The following is a 15,258-nucleotide window of genomic DNA, read 5'->3' on the forward strand; positions in this document are numbered from 1 at the left end:
AAAGCCTGAGAACCGAGTTTACTTTTAGGTTCTGACCTGAACAAGCTAATCGTAGATAACCAGTGAATGCTTATGTATAAAATGTTGCAGTTATATTTAATGCCCGTAATGTTTGAGTTATGTCTATCTTGGCGTGGGAAGTTAACAATATGATTCGATCCTTGATGAATGTTTTATTTTCAGCTTTGTAAAAGTGTAATGTTTACAGCAAGTGGGTTTACAGTTAATGTCTGGATGGAAACTCATGCCAGTCTAGTAGTTACCCTATTTTACTCTTTGATTTGACTAGTGATTTCATTGGCCACTGAATTCATTATTTAAATATGTGGTAATTGAAAATGCTTCAGAAAGGATCTCAGCAGTGTGAGGTATTTCTAATTTCATGCAAGTCTGTGTTTAAGATAAAAGCAAAATACTGTGGATGCTGGAAATCTGAAATAAAAACAAGAAATGCTGGAAATACTCAGCAGGTCTGGCAGCATCTGTGGAGAGAGAAGCAGAGTTAACATTTCAGGTCAGTGACTCTTCATCAGAAGTGGCAAATATTAGAAATGTGAAAGGTTATAAGCAAGTAAAGCGGGGGGTGGGACAAGAGATAACAAAGGAGAAGGTGTAGATAGGACAAGGTCACAGAATAGCTGACCAGAAGGTTGTGGAGCAAAGTCAAACAATATGTTAATGGTGTGTTGAAAGACAAAGCATTAGTACAGTCCGCAAGCAGGACCCTGAGCTTCCGGTTGCTTGCCATTTCAACACTCCCCCCTGCTCTCATGCTCACATCTCTGTCCTGGGATTGCTGCAGTGTTCCAGTGAACATCAACGCAAGCTCGAGGAACAGCATCTCATCTACCGATTAGGCACACTACAGCCTACCGGACTGAACATTGAGTTCAATAATTTCAGAGCATGACAGCCCCCCATTTTACTTTCATTTTTAGTTATTTTTTTCTTCCTTTTTTTTACATTCCTTTTTACATTTTTTACAATTTTTTTTGCATTTATTTCATTTCATCTTAGTTTGTTCAGTTTGCTTACCCACTGTTTTTTTCAGGTTGTTTTTCTTCAGGTTTTCACTTGCTGCTGTTCAATATTCAGTGTATTCACACCTAATCTGTACTAATGCTTTGTCTTTCAACACACCATTAACATATTGTTTGCCTTTGCTCCGTGACCTTTTGGTCAGCTATGTGGCCTGGTCCAATCTGCACCTTCTCCTTTGTTATCTCTTGCCTCACCCCCACCTCACTTGTTTATAATCTGTGACTTTTCTAATATTTGTCAGTTCCGAAGAAGGGTCACTGACCCGAAACGTTAACTCTGCTTCTCTTTCCACAGATGCTGCCAGACCTGCTGAGTGATTCCAGCATTTCTTGTTTTTGTTTCAGATTTCCAGCATCCGCAGTATTTTGCTTTTATATTAGTACAGATAGGATGTTAACAGACTGAAAATTGAACAGCCACAAGAACAAACATGAAAAAAAAACAGTGGGTAAACAAACTGAACAAACTAAGATGAAATAAAATAAAATAAACACAAACAGATATATAAAAAAAGAAAAAATAACTAAAAATAAAAGTAAAATGGAGGGCCTGCCATGCTCTGAAATTGTTGAACTCAATGTTCAGTCCGACAGGCTGTAGCGTGCTTAATCGGTAAATGAGAAGCTGTTCCTCAAGCTTGCGTTGATGTTCACTGGAACACTGCAGCAATCCCAGGACAGAGATGTGAGCATGATAGCAGGGGGGCGGGTGTTGAAATGGCAAGCAACTGGAAGTTCGGGGTCCTGCTTGCGGACTGAGCGGAGGTGTTCCACAAAGCAGTCACCCAGTCTGCGTTTGGTCTCCCCAATGTAGAGGAGACCACATTGTGAGCAGCGAATACAGTATACTACATTGAAAGAAATACAAGTAAATCGCTGCTTCACCTGAAAGGAGTGTTTGGGGCCTGGGATAGTGAGGAGAGAGGAGGTAAATGGGCAGGTAGTACACCTCCTGTGATTGCAGGGGAAGGTGCCATGGGAAGGGGACGAGGTGGTGGGGGTAATGGAGGAGTGGACCAGGGTGTCACGGAGGGAATGATCCCTTCGGAATGCTGACAGGGGAAGGGAGGGGAAGATGCGTTTGGTAGTGGCATCGCGCTGGAGGTGGCGGAAATGGTGGAGGATGATCCTTTGGATGTGGAAGCTGATGAGGTGGAAAGTGAAGACAAGGGGAACCCTGTCGTGGTTCTGGGAGGGAGGGGAAGGGGTGAGAGTAGAGGTGCGGGAAATGGGAAACGGTTGAGGGCCCTGTCAACCACAGTGGGGGCAATCCTCGGCTGAGAAAAAAGGAAGACATATCAGAAGCGCTGTCATGGAAGGTAGGATCATCAGAGCAGATGCGTCATGGACGGAGAAACTGGGAGAATGGAATGGAGTCCTTACAGGAGGCAGGATGTGAAGAAGTGTAATCAAGGTAGCTGTGGGAGTCGGTGGACCTATAATGGATATTAGTAGACAGCCTATCCCCAGTGATGGAGATAGAGAAGTCGAGCAAGGGAAGGGAAGTGTCAGAGATGGACCATGTAAAGGTGAGAGAAGGGTGGAAATTAGAAGCAAAGTTGATAAGTTCTGGGCGGGAGCAGGAAACGGCACCGATACATCAATGTACCAGAAAAAGAGTTGGGGGAGGGGGCCTGAGTGGGACTGGAACAAGGAATGTTTGACATATCCCACAAAAAGACAGGCATAACTGCCTGTGTGGAGTTTGCAAGTTCTCCCTGTGTCTGCGTGGGTTTCCTCCGGGTGCTCCGGTTTCCTCCCACATGCCAAAGACTTGCAGGTTGATAGGTAAATTGGTCATTAGAAATTGCCCCTAGCATAGGTAGGCGGTTGGGAAAATATAGGGACAGGTGGGTATGTGGTAGGAATATGGAATTAGTGTAGGATTAGTATAAATGGGTGGTTGATGGTCGGCACAGACTCGGTGGGCCGAAGGGCCTGTTTCAGTGCTGTATCTCTAAACTAAACTAAACTAGGACCCATGCGGGTACCCATAGCAACACCTTTTACTTGAAGGAAGTGAGTGGAGTTGAAGGAGAAGTTGTTCAATGTGAGAACAAGTTCAGCCAGGCGGAGGAGGGTGGTGGTGGATGGGGACTGGTTGGGCCTCTGTTCAAGGAAGAAGCGGAGAGCCCTCAAACCATCCTGGTGGGGGATGGAGGTGTAGAGAGAAGATTCTGTGTTTAAGATTTTGCTGCCAGATGTGCCTCTAGAATAAATTAGAATTAGAACATTACAGCGCAGTACAGGCCCTTCGGCCCTCGATGTTGCGCCGACCTGTGAAACCATCTGACCTACACTATTCCATTTTCATCCATATGTCTATCCAATGACCACTTAAATGCCCTTAAAGTTGGCGAGTCTACTATTGCTGCAGGCAGGGCGTTCCACGCCCCTACTACTCTCTGAGTAAAGAAACTACCTCTGACATCTGTCCTATATCTATCACCCCTCAACTTAAAGCTATGTCCCCTCGTGTTTGCCATCACCATCCGAGGAAAAAGACTCTCACTATCCACCCTATCTAATCCTCTGATTATCTTATATGTCTCTATTAAGTCACCTCTCCTCCTCCTTCTCTCCAACAAAAACAACCTCAAGTCCCTCAGCCTTTCCTCGTAAGACCTTCCCTCCATACCAGGCAACATCCTAGTAAATCTCCTCTGCACCCTTTCCAAAGCTTCCACATCCTTCCTATAATGCGGTGACCAGAACTGCACGCAATACTCCAGATGCGGTCTCACCAGAGTTTTGTACAGCTGCAGCATGACCTCGTGGCTCCGAAACTCGATCCCCCTACTAATAAAAGCTAACACACCATATGCCTTCTTAACAGCCCTATTAACCTGGGTAGCAACCTTCAGGGATTTATGCACATGGACACCAAGATCTCTCTGTTCATCTACACTACCAAGAATCTTCCCATTAGCCCAGTACTCTGCATTCCTGTTACTCCTTCCAAAGTGAATCACCTCGCACTTTTCCGCATTAAACTCCATTTGCCATCTCTCAGCCCAGCTCTGCAGCCTATCTATGTCCCTCTGTACCCTACAACATCCTTCGGCACTATCCACAACTCCACCGACCTTAGTGTCATCCGCAAATTTACTAACCCACCCTTCTACACCCTCTTCCAGGTCATTTATAAAAATGACAAACAGCAGTAGCCCCAAAACAGATCCTTGCGGTACACCACTAGTAACTAAACTCCAGGATGAACATTTGCCATCAACCACCACCCTCTGTCTTCTTTCAGCTAGCCAATTTCTGATCCAAAGCTCTAAATCACCTTCAACCCCATACTTCCGTATTTTCTGCAATAGCCTACCATGGGGAACCTTATCAAACGCCTTACTGAAATCCATATACACCACATCCACTGCTTTACCCTCATCCACCTGTTTGGTCACCTTCTCGAAAAACTCAATAAGGTTTGTGAGGCACGACCTACCCGTCACAAAACCGTGCTGACTATCGCTAATACACTTATTCTTTTCAAGATGATTATAAATCCTGTCTCTTATAACCTTTTCCAACATTTTACCCACAACCGAAGTAAGGCTCACAGGTCTATAATTACCAGGGCTGTCTCTACTCCCCTTCTTGAACAAGGGGACAACATTTGCTATCCTCCAGTCTTCCGGCACTAGTCCTGTCAACAATGACGACATAAAGATCAATGGGATATTACAAGTGACAAAGTATTCTAGATTTTTCTCCGCTTGTATGAAACAGTGCTGCAAATTGTGAATGGGACGGACTTGAAAGTTTTCAGTCCTTACATTTACAACAACAACTTGCATTTATATAGCACCTTAGTAAACATCTCAAGGCACTTCACAGGAGCATTATCAAGCAAAATTTGACACAGCGCCACATAAAGAGATATCAGGGCCACTGACCAAAAGCTTGGTCAAAAGGTAGGTTTTCCAACTTTAGGTTTTAAGGAATGTGTTAGAGGAGGAGAAAGAGGTAGAGAGGCAGAAAGGTTAGGCAAGGAATTCCAGAACTTAGGAGCTTGACAGGTGGAGTGATGAAAACTAGGGATCCACAATAGGCTAAAATTGAAGAAGTATAAAGATCTCGGGGGGTTGTAGGGCTAATGGAAGATACAGAGATAGAGATGGGCAAGGCCAGGGAAGGATTTGAAGAGAAGGATAGGATTTTAAAATTGAGGTCTTGCTGGACTGGGAACCAGTGTAGGTCAGCAAGCACAAGGTTGATGGGGGAATAGGACTTGGTGCAAGCTAGGATACAGACAGCAGAGTTTTGGATAAGCTGAAGTTTATGAATGGTGCAAGGTAGTAGGCCAGCCAGGACAGTATTTAAATAGCATGTCTGCAGGTTACAAAGGCTTGAATGAGGGTTTCAACAGCAGATGAGTTGGCATGGGGTGGAGACAGGTGGAAGTGGCAGGCTTGGTTATGGAATGGCTAAGGGGTTGGAAACTCATCTCAGAGTCAAATAGGATGCCAATATATGATCATTCCTATAATGAATCCAGTATTGCTGAAATTGTCTATCCTAGCAATATTCACGAGTAACCTGTTTGGCCAAGCTTTTGGTAACCATTCTAATGCCTCCTTCTTTGTCTCGGTATCAATTTTCATCTAATTGCACTCCTATGAAGTTCCTTGGGAGGTTTCATTACAGAGCACTAAAGATACTCTATAAATTCGAGTTGTTGTTGTATTTGATGATGCATTTTATCAAGTAGGCACTTATCACAATTTACAATTCTTTGCTTTCTTCTCCAAAACCAGATACCTTATATTCATTGTGGTGTTTAGAATTAGGAAGGGTTAAATCAACAGGCAGAGTACCATTTTGTACAGTTTTCTTAGCGGTTATTTTGCATTTACACTAAATGCATAATAGTGGCTGTTGTTCCTTTTTTTCTGTCATTCATCAAGACAGGGAAAATGTAGGGAATAGGACACTACCATCATCTTTTAATGATGAGATTGGTTTGAAGTGTTTATCAAGCTTGTCACCTGATCAAGAACACTGCAGGAATATTTCCATTACCTCCCCCATTATACAAAGCTAAAGTAAATCCTGAATATTTGACAGTCAGGATGAGTGAGAAAAACAAAGTGACAATAATTTAACCAAGTGGGAAGAAAATTGCAATCAATGTTTTCCTAGTTACAATAAAGATACTGCGCCGGTCTTGGAAATTATTAGCTGGAACGAGAAGCAGGTTTGGCATCCTTATTTGTTTTACTATTTAATAATAACCATGTATCTGACTTAACAGCTTTAAATATCCTTTTCACATAGAGTGTAGATCTTTAGATCTGCTTTACTGATTTCCAAGGGAGTGCAGCACACCAAATCTTACAAATTAATTTCACACCTAGGTAAGGAGGGTGTTTGACTCCAGCCCGAGGAAATTCAATTCCTATGATTACTAGAATTGATGGGTCCTTTTATAAAAACAACAATTATTTAGTTCAAAGGCACAAGGCCAGCCTGTTAAATATATAACAAATTCTCCCACCCCCGCCATTTCATTTATATCATTATGTAGAGCACATGAGCTAAAACATATAACCTGTGCTGTATATAAATATAGGGTAGAGTTTCCACTTTGGGTGTAGTTGGAAATCTGGGAACAAATTGTGCCAGTTTTCCAAATTGATTTTAATGATTCAATTCCTGCTCAAACTCATTTGTATAATCACAAACATAAAATCGTCCATGAGTGAGTACAATTGGGCAGTATGAGAAAATGTAATTGTTTATATGTTCTTTCTTGCATTTTAAAATATTCCTTGATGTACTTGAGAGTGGTAACCTGATGAAGATTAATAAAGCTGAAAATAGATTTATCAAAAAAATAAGCATTTTAATGACTATTTAGCCACCTCCTGTGAGTAACCTGATTATAAATAACTGAAAATGACTTTAAAAAGCTACACAGCACCATTTACGAGTTTCATTGGAGTACAGTAGGCAGTTTTTTCGTAAATAAGATATTTTTCAAGTTTGAAATGTTTTAAAAGGTGCATATGTGTGCCTTTGCGTCTAAAAAGGCTTAATTTTAAGAGCCTCCTGAAAGTCCTGATGATCCGTTATTGCAATGGTAATCCTACTCAGTATGAATCAGAACAACAATAAAGATTAAACTCTCATATTAATGCATGGTTACCATATCTAGCAATGGGGACTCAGATGTATCACTCATTATTTCCGTTCCCAAAAAATGGAGCTCTGATGTTTCATAAGCGGTCTATTATTAGATGGTATTGTCTCCATTATCGTCTGTCAAGAGGTGCTTCTACTCAATGCCCATTTGACATCTCTAGCGGAAAACCTCTTTGCGGTTCCTGGTCTCTTGGAGTTGCAGCCAGCTCCACCTATCCCGGGGTACTGATTCAGTAGACCACCAGGCTCTTGTAGGACCTTATTCTGTTATACCCACCTAGCAGAAATGCACCATGGTGATTGATTTGGATTGGGGCTGTGGCCACTTTGTGAGCAGGACCAGCTTCCAGCGCAATGCTTTTTAAACTATTGCTTAAGATGCGCAAACTTGATTTGCGCTGACGTAACCTGTGCTTCAAATTCCTCAATCTTTCTTTTGTGTTGGTTTGATCGGTTTTGGGCGGACCTTAGCGGAAATCCTACCCCGTTTACAATCACAGAATAAATTAAAATTGTTTAACAAATCTAAAAGTGTAGCATTTGCAGCAACTGAGCTTACCAGGTAGAAGAATGAACTGCATCGTTTATGGGGCTTTCTTTAACATAAGTGCACAGTTTATATATGGAAGGCAAAAAACTATAATGTAAAAATCTACACATTCAAGTGTTCTTAGTGGAATAGACTCCAATAGAAATTTTTTGAAGGCATCTAAGATCAATATACTTAAGCAGCAAGAGTTATATAGATAAAATGAATGGAGTCGCTGACTTTCATCAGTATGGTAGCTACATTAACTGGACACATTAATGTGGAATGTAATCTAAGAATATTCAGAAATTACAATGGGGAGTTTCCTGACTTATTTTGGTATTAAGCAGGTGGCCTGCTTATAAAACAAGCAATGTTGGCAGCAGAAAAGTGTAATACACTGGCCGAAACCACGTTCAGACAGGAACAAGATGGTGTTAACATCCATCCAGAGCTAACTTTTCACATTTTGTTTAGGAGGACAATTTGAAACAGCACTGCAAATATTTTTATCTCATTATCCCAGGCTTGCCTATGATCAGTAATATTTCCCCTGTAAGCTCAGTCAAAGGCCTAGTCGGTAAACATACTGACCAGCATAGCACTAAACCAAGAAATGCCCAAAGAGCCGAGGATTGATTTTTCCAGTTTGTGCTGAGTTAGTTGATCTTAATCATGGAAACAGTTGTTACAGGAGCTGGAAAGTGTGTGAGGGTAACTCCTGGCCATTATCACACACCTCTCAGCAACCAGTTTCACAGGATCACTGGTGGAGGCCTGGCAAGTCATCTGCATTTCCTTTTGGCCAGGGATAGAACACAGCAAACCAAAGGAGTGGTGTGAAAAGAATATACCTGAAGAAAACTGAACTGTAATGGTAATTAAACTAGCCGCCACCCCCCCCCCCCCCCCGCCCCACCCAGTTATTATCACAAAAAAAATAATTGGTCAATATATCAATATCTTGTAAAATAGTTCAATTTATACAAAAGGTAGTTTCAAATCATGAGCCATCAACTATGTGGAAAAAGTGGTTAATGCAGCCCCAACACTCCTGTAGCTGAGCTACCCTTGTTGTGCAATGTTCCCAACATTGGCCACTGAATAGAAACTAGCTGTAGAAATTGGTAAAATCCCAATTTGGCAGGTTGTGAAATTGAATTAACTAAATCTGATCATTTGCAGGCTGCCACTGGGGAAAAAATATCATGAAAGATGCTGTAAAAAATAAACTGGCTTACTAAAGATCTTTAGAGAAGGGAACCTTCCCAGGTTAACCTGCGTGTGACTACATTCCTAAAATTAACTCTGAAGTGGCCAGCAACTTACTGATTTGTAAAACTCTGCTATAATGTTCAAGGTTCAGCACTTTCTTAGGGCAACTAGGGCAGACAATAAATATGGACACATCCCACGAACAAATCAGAAAACGGTTTTAAAGAAATACAACAACAAGTAAGCTTGTATGTGTTGTTTTTATTTCCAAATTATTATTACTCTTTAATTTTTACTTGTGTTTCCTTCTGCTACTCTCTATCAGGCATATGAAAAACTTCAAGTTGAATTTTGAGGTGATGTTGAAGGGCAGGAGTGGCTGAACCAGCAGATAATAATATCTTTTTTTAACTGCAAAGGATTCAGATATAGAGCGGACGGACCTATTTTGTACTCAGTGCTCAGATGTAAAGCTGGGATGGTTCCGGATTAATTCAGACTCCAGTTTGCTGGGGTTTATTCATAAAATGGATCTTTGATTTATACATCCATCAATGAACTCACTGAAGGTTTAGGAGTGTGCTCTCTTGAAAGTCTCCTCAGGGCAAGAGAAAGTCAAAATTCTTAATGAGTAGTTTGTTGAATGGGCAGGTGTTGCCAACATCTGGATGGTTCATATTTGATTTTTTTTTTGCAGGAATGTTTGCAGTGTTTGCTTCAGTGCGAAATCATCTATAGTAACTTTCTGATCCTTTATATTTCAAAAATACTTTGGATGTCTAAATGGTGATGTGACGATTGGTAATCTTATTGGTAAACCTGGTAAAGTACATTGATTGGCATTTTATCTAGATACTATTTATCTTTCAGTCAGATTTTACTTGACAGCAATTTCATCTTACTCTGCTGGGAACAGCCTCCAATATCTAGTGATTAGGGGAGGCGGTGACGTAGTGGTTTTATCACTGGACTAGTAACCCAGGGTATTGCGCTGCGGACATGGGTTCAAATCCCACCGCAGCAGAAGGTGGAACTTGAATTTAATTAATAAATCTGGAATTAAAAAGCTAGTTTAATGATGGCCATGAAACCATTGTTGACTGTTGTGAAAACCCATCCGGTTCACTAATGTCCTTTAGGGAAGGTAATCTGCTGTCCTTACCTGGTCTGGCCTACATGTGACTCCAGACCCACAGCAATGTGGTTGACTCTTACATGCCTTCTGAAATGGCCTAGCTCACTCAGTTGTACCTAACCGCTACAAAGTCAATAAAAAGGAATGAAACCTGACGGACCACCCGGAATCAACCTAGACACCGGAAACGACAACGGCAAACCCAGCTCTGTCGACCCTGCAAAGTCCTCCTTACTAACATCTGGGGGCTTGTGCCAAAGTTGGGAGAGCTGTCCCACAGACTAGTCAAGCAACAGCCTGACATAGTCATACTCACGGAATCATACCTAACAGACAATGTCCCAGACACTGCCATCACCATCCCCTGGTATGTCCTGTCCCACCGGTAGGACAGACCCAGCAGAGGTGGCGGGACACTGGTCTGTAGTAGGGAGGGAGTTGCCCTGGGAGTCTTCAACATCGACTTCGGACCCCATGAAGTCTCATGGTATCAGGTCAAACATGGGCAAGGTAACCTCCTACTGATTACCATCTACCGCCCTCCCTCAGCTGATGAGTCAGTACTCCTCCATGTTGAACATCACTTGGATGAAGCACTGAGGGTGGCAAGGGCACAAAATGTACTCTGGGTGGGGGACTTCAATGTCCTTCACCAAGAGTGGCTCAGTAGCACCACTACTGACCGAACTGGCCGAGTACTAAAGGACATAGCTGCTAGACTGGGTCTGCGGCAGGTGGTGGGGGAACCAACACGAGGGAATAACATACTTGACTTTGTCCTCACCAATCTGCCTGTCGCAGATGCTTCTGTCCATGACTGTATTGGTAGGAGTGACCACCACACAGTCCTTGTGGAGACGACGTTCCGCCTTCACATTGAGGATACCGTCCATCGTGTTGTGTGGCACTATCACCGTGCTAAATAGGATAGATTTCGAACAGATCTAGCAATGCAAAACTGGGCATCCATGAGGTGCTGTGGGCCATCAGCAGCAGCAGAATTGTACTCAACCACAATCTGTAACCTCATGGCCTGGCATATCCCGCACTCAACCATTACAATCAAGCCAGGAGATCAACCCTGGTTCAATGAAGAGTGCAGGAGGGCATGCCAGGAGCAGCACCAGGCGTATATCAAAATGAGGTGTCAACCTGGTGAAGCTACAGCCCAGGACTACTTGCATGCCAAACTGCATAAGCAGCATGCAATAGACAGAGCTAAGTGATCCCATAACCAATGGATCAGATATAAGCTCTGCAGTCCAGCCACATCCAGCCATGAATGGTGGTGGATAATTAAACAACTAACTAGAGGAGATGGCTCCACAAATATCCCCATCCTCAATGATAGGGGAACCCAGCACATCAGTGCAAAAGGTAAGGCTGAAGCATTTTTGCAACAATCTTTAGTCAGAAGTGCCGAGTTGATGATCCATCTCAGCCTCCTCCTGAAGTCCCCAGCATCGCAGATGCCAGACTTCAGCCAATTCGATTCACTCTGCGTGATATCAAGAAACGACTGAAGGCACTGGATACTGCAAAGGCTATGGGTCCTGACAATATTCCGGCAATAGTACTGAAGACCTGTGCTCCAGAACTTGCCGCACCCCTAGCCAAGCTGTTCCAGTATAGCTACAACACTGGCATCTACCCGGCAATGTGGAAAATTGCCCAGATATGTCCTGTACACAAAATGCAGGACAAGTCCAACCCGGCCAATTACCGCCCCATCAGTCTACTCTCAATCATCAGTAAAGTGATGGAAGGTGTCATCAACAGTGCCATCAAGCGGCACTTGCTTAGCAATAATCTGCTCAGTGACACTCAGTTTGGGTTCCGACAGGGCCACTCAGCTCCTGACCTCATTACAGCCTTGGTTCAAACATGGACAAAAGAGCTGAACTCAAGAGGTGAGGTGAGAGTGACTGCCCTTGACATCAAGGCAGCATTTGACCGAGTATGGCATCAAGGAGCCCTAGCAAAACTGGAGTCAATGAGAATCGGGGGGGAAAACTCTCTGCTGGTTAGAGTCATTCCTAGCGCAAAGGAAGATGGCTGTGGTTGTTGGAGGTCAATCATCTGAGCTCCAGGACATCACTGCAGGAGTTCCTCAGGGTAGTGTCCTAGGCTCAACCATCTTCAGCTGCTTCATCAATGACCTTCCTTCAATCATAAGGTCAGAAGAGGGGATGTTCGCTGATGATTGCACAATGTTCAGCACCAATCGCGACTCCTCAAATACTGAAGCAGTCCGTGTAGAAATGCAGCAAGACCTGGACAATATCCAGGCTTGGGCTGATAAGTGGCGAGTAACATTTGCGTCACACAAGTGCCAGGCAATGATCATCTCCAACAAGAGAGACTCTAACCATCTCCCCTTGACATTCAATGGCATTACCATTGCTGAATCCCCCACTATCAACATCCTAGGGGCTACCATTGACCAGAAACTGAACTGGAGTAGCCATATAAATACCGTGGCTACAAGAGCAGATCAGAGGCTAGGACTCCTGCGGCGAGTAACTCACCTCCTGACTCCCCAAAGCCTGTCCACCATCTACAAGGCAAAGTCAGGAGCAGATTGGAATACTCCCCACTTGCCTGGGGATGGCAGATAGGGAAGTGGAATTGAGGCCACAATCAGATCAGCGATGATCTTATCAAATGGTGGAGCAGGCTCTAGGGGCCGAAAGGCCTACTTCTGCTCCTAATTTGTTTGCTTGTATGGATGAGTGAAGCTCCAACAATACTCAGAAAGCTCAACACCATCCAGGACAAAGCAGCCTGCTGGATTGGCACCCCATCCACAAACATTCACTGCCTCCACCACCGACGCACAGTGGCAGCAGTATGTACCATCTACAAGATGCACTGCAGCAACACACCAAGGCTCCTTCGACAGCACCTTCCAAACCCGCGACCTCTACCAACTAGAAGGACAAGAGCAGCAGATACATGGGAACATCCAAGTCACACACCATCCTGACTTGGAACTATATCGCCGTTCCTTCACTGTCGCTGGGTCAAAATCCTGGAACTCCCTTCCTAACAGCACTGTGGGTATACCTACGTCACATGAACTGCAGCGGTTCAAGAAGGCAGCTCACCACCAGCTTCTCCAGGGCAATTAGGGATGGGCAATAAATGCTGGCCTAGCCAGTGACGCCCACATCCCATGAATGAATTTGAAAAAACAATTCATTTCACCTCAGTGTGGTAAATATTAGCTCTTGCTAATTTGGATCACACAGGGAAAATGAAATCAAATTGGTTAAGTGAGCAAAGTTACAACCATTTTAGTAAAGGCCTTATGCGTTAGTTATTGATTTTCCTCAGCATAAGATTGCATTAATCAAGTTTGCTGAAAGTCCAAGAAATTATTGACCAACCAATCTTTACTGTCTTCTTTGGCCTCCGTATCTCGAGAGACAATGGGTAAGCGCCTGGAGGTGGTCAGTGGTGTGTGGAGCAGCGCCTGGAGTGGCTATAAAGGCCAATTCTAGAGTGACAGGCTCTTCCACAGCAGCTGCAGAGAAATTTGTTTGTCGGGGCTGTTACACAGTTGGCTCTCCCCTTGCGCCTCTGTCTTTTTTCCTGCCAACTACTAAGTCTCTTCGACTCGCCACACTTTAGCCCCGTCTTTATGGCTGCCCACCAGCTCTGGCGAACGCTGGCAACTGACTCCCACGACTTGTGATCAATGTCACAGGATTTCATGTCACGTTTGCAGACGTCTTTAAAGCGGAGACATGGACGGCCGGTGGGTCTGATACCAGTGGCGAGCTCGCTGTACAATGTGTCTTTGGGGATCCTGCCATCTTCCATGTGGCTCACATGGCCAAGCCATCTCAAGCGCCGCTGACTCAGTAGTGTGTATAAGCTGGGGATGTTGGCCGCCTCGAGGACTTCTGTGTTGGAGATACGGTCCTGCCACCTGATGCCAAGTATTCTCCGGCATCTTTACTGACAATTTGCTATATTGCTTAAGCGCAAAGATTCTTTCATTTTTCTCCCCTATCTTCATTGTGTTGCTTCCAGAAGAACTCCTCCACAGTTGTGATATGCAGCAAGAGCAATGGATATGCAATAGTGGAGTTTGATTCCCACATATTATCAACTGCTGACATCATACATAGTGTAGGAGTTGATAGCTTGACAATAAAAAAAACTTTAAAAATTTTCAGAAAAACTTTAAATTACATTACAGTGCTCCTAAATATTAATGCAAGAAACAATATGTTTTAAAAATCTATTGCTCATATTTGCTTCCAATTTCAGTTGCACAAAGTTAGCAAAACAGAGATTTTATTCAGCTTTTTAAACAAAATTGGTGTTTTGCAGATGATTATTTTGTATAAGACTGCAGTTAATCAGCTCTTTTGATGGTTCAGCAAGTTTAATCAGAGAACACAGACCAGAAAGGTCCCAGGTTTGATCCCGTCTTTGTTAACTCGATGATCTCAGCAGGGCCAGCAATTGAAGTGCTACAATTGGCAGCTACGTAACCCAGTGTTCTCTTCTGAAATATTCATTTTTAAAAATGCAGATAATAATCTGTGTCTGTGAATTTAGGGAAAGGTTTGTTCTTAGATCAAATGTACAACACAGAAACAGGCTATTCAGCCCAACTGGTTCATGATCCACACAAGCCAGACCATATTGGTTAAGGAAAATTAATTACTTTATATGTATACTAAGAATTGGCTATAATTGCCAGATTTGGCTGAAAAGGTAACAGCATCTGAACAGCATGCACTGTTATTAAATAAGCAGGCCAGAAACTTGTAGCAAGGAAGAGATATCCCATGAATTACAAATCACAAGTTGCTAGCCAGTATCCACTGTTCACGAAACAGCATCTTGCACTTAACATCCCTGTGAATTTCATGAAGTTGCTGAATTTACATATTAATTGCACATTAAACACACCCTAGAAAGATAGGTCTAGTAACTATTAGCACAAGTACTCTTAATGATGTGATAATTGTTAATGACTATTAATCATCCCTCTTGACCAAAAAGTGAACAGTTATAAGTATGAAGTTTCATTCCTTCAGGTTGTGAATTGTTTTAAGAGATTTTAAAAATGTCACATTTTAATTTTTTTTAACTTATCCTTTCTGTTCCTTTTTTCTCCCTCTCCCTTAATCCATTTTTCCGTCTCATTTCTTTTTCTGCATCTGATTTAA

General features: G+C 43.0%; 1 protein-coding gene across 1 annotated transcript in view; it reads left to right on the plus strand.

Moving 5' to 3' along the window:
- The window catches only part of tspan7 (tetraspanin 7), a 127,396-nt gene that overhangs the window by 1,037 nt on the left and 111,101 nt on the right, over positions 1-15,258 (plus strand). The gene's annotated exons all lie outside the window — the stretch shown is intronic.

Source organism: Heterodontus francisci, chromosome 10 (assembly GCF_036365525.1).
Source record: "Heterodontus francisci isolate sHetFra1 chromosome 10, sHetFra1.hap1, whole genome shotgun sequence".
Lineage (NCBI taxonomy): Eukaryota > Metazoa > Chordata > Chondrichthyes > Heterodontiformes > Heterodontidae > Heterodontus > Heterodontus francisci.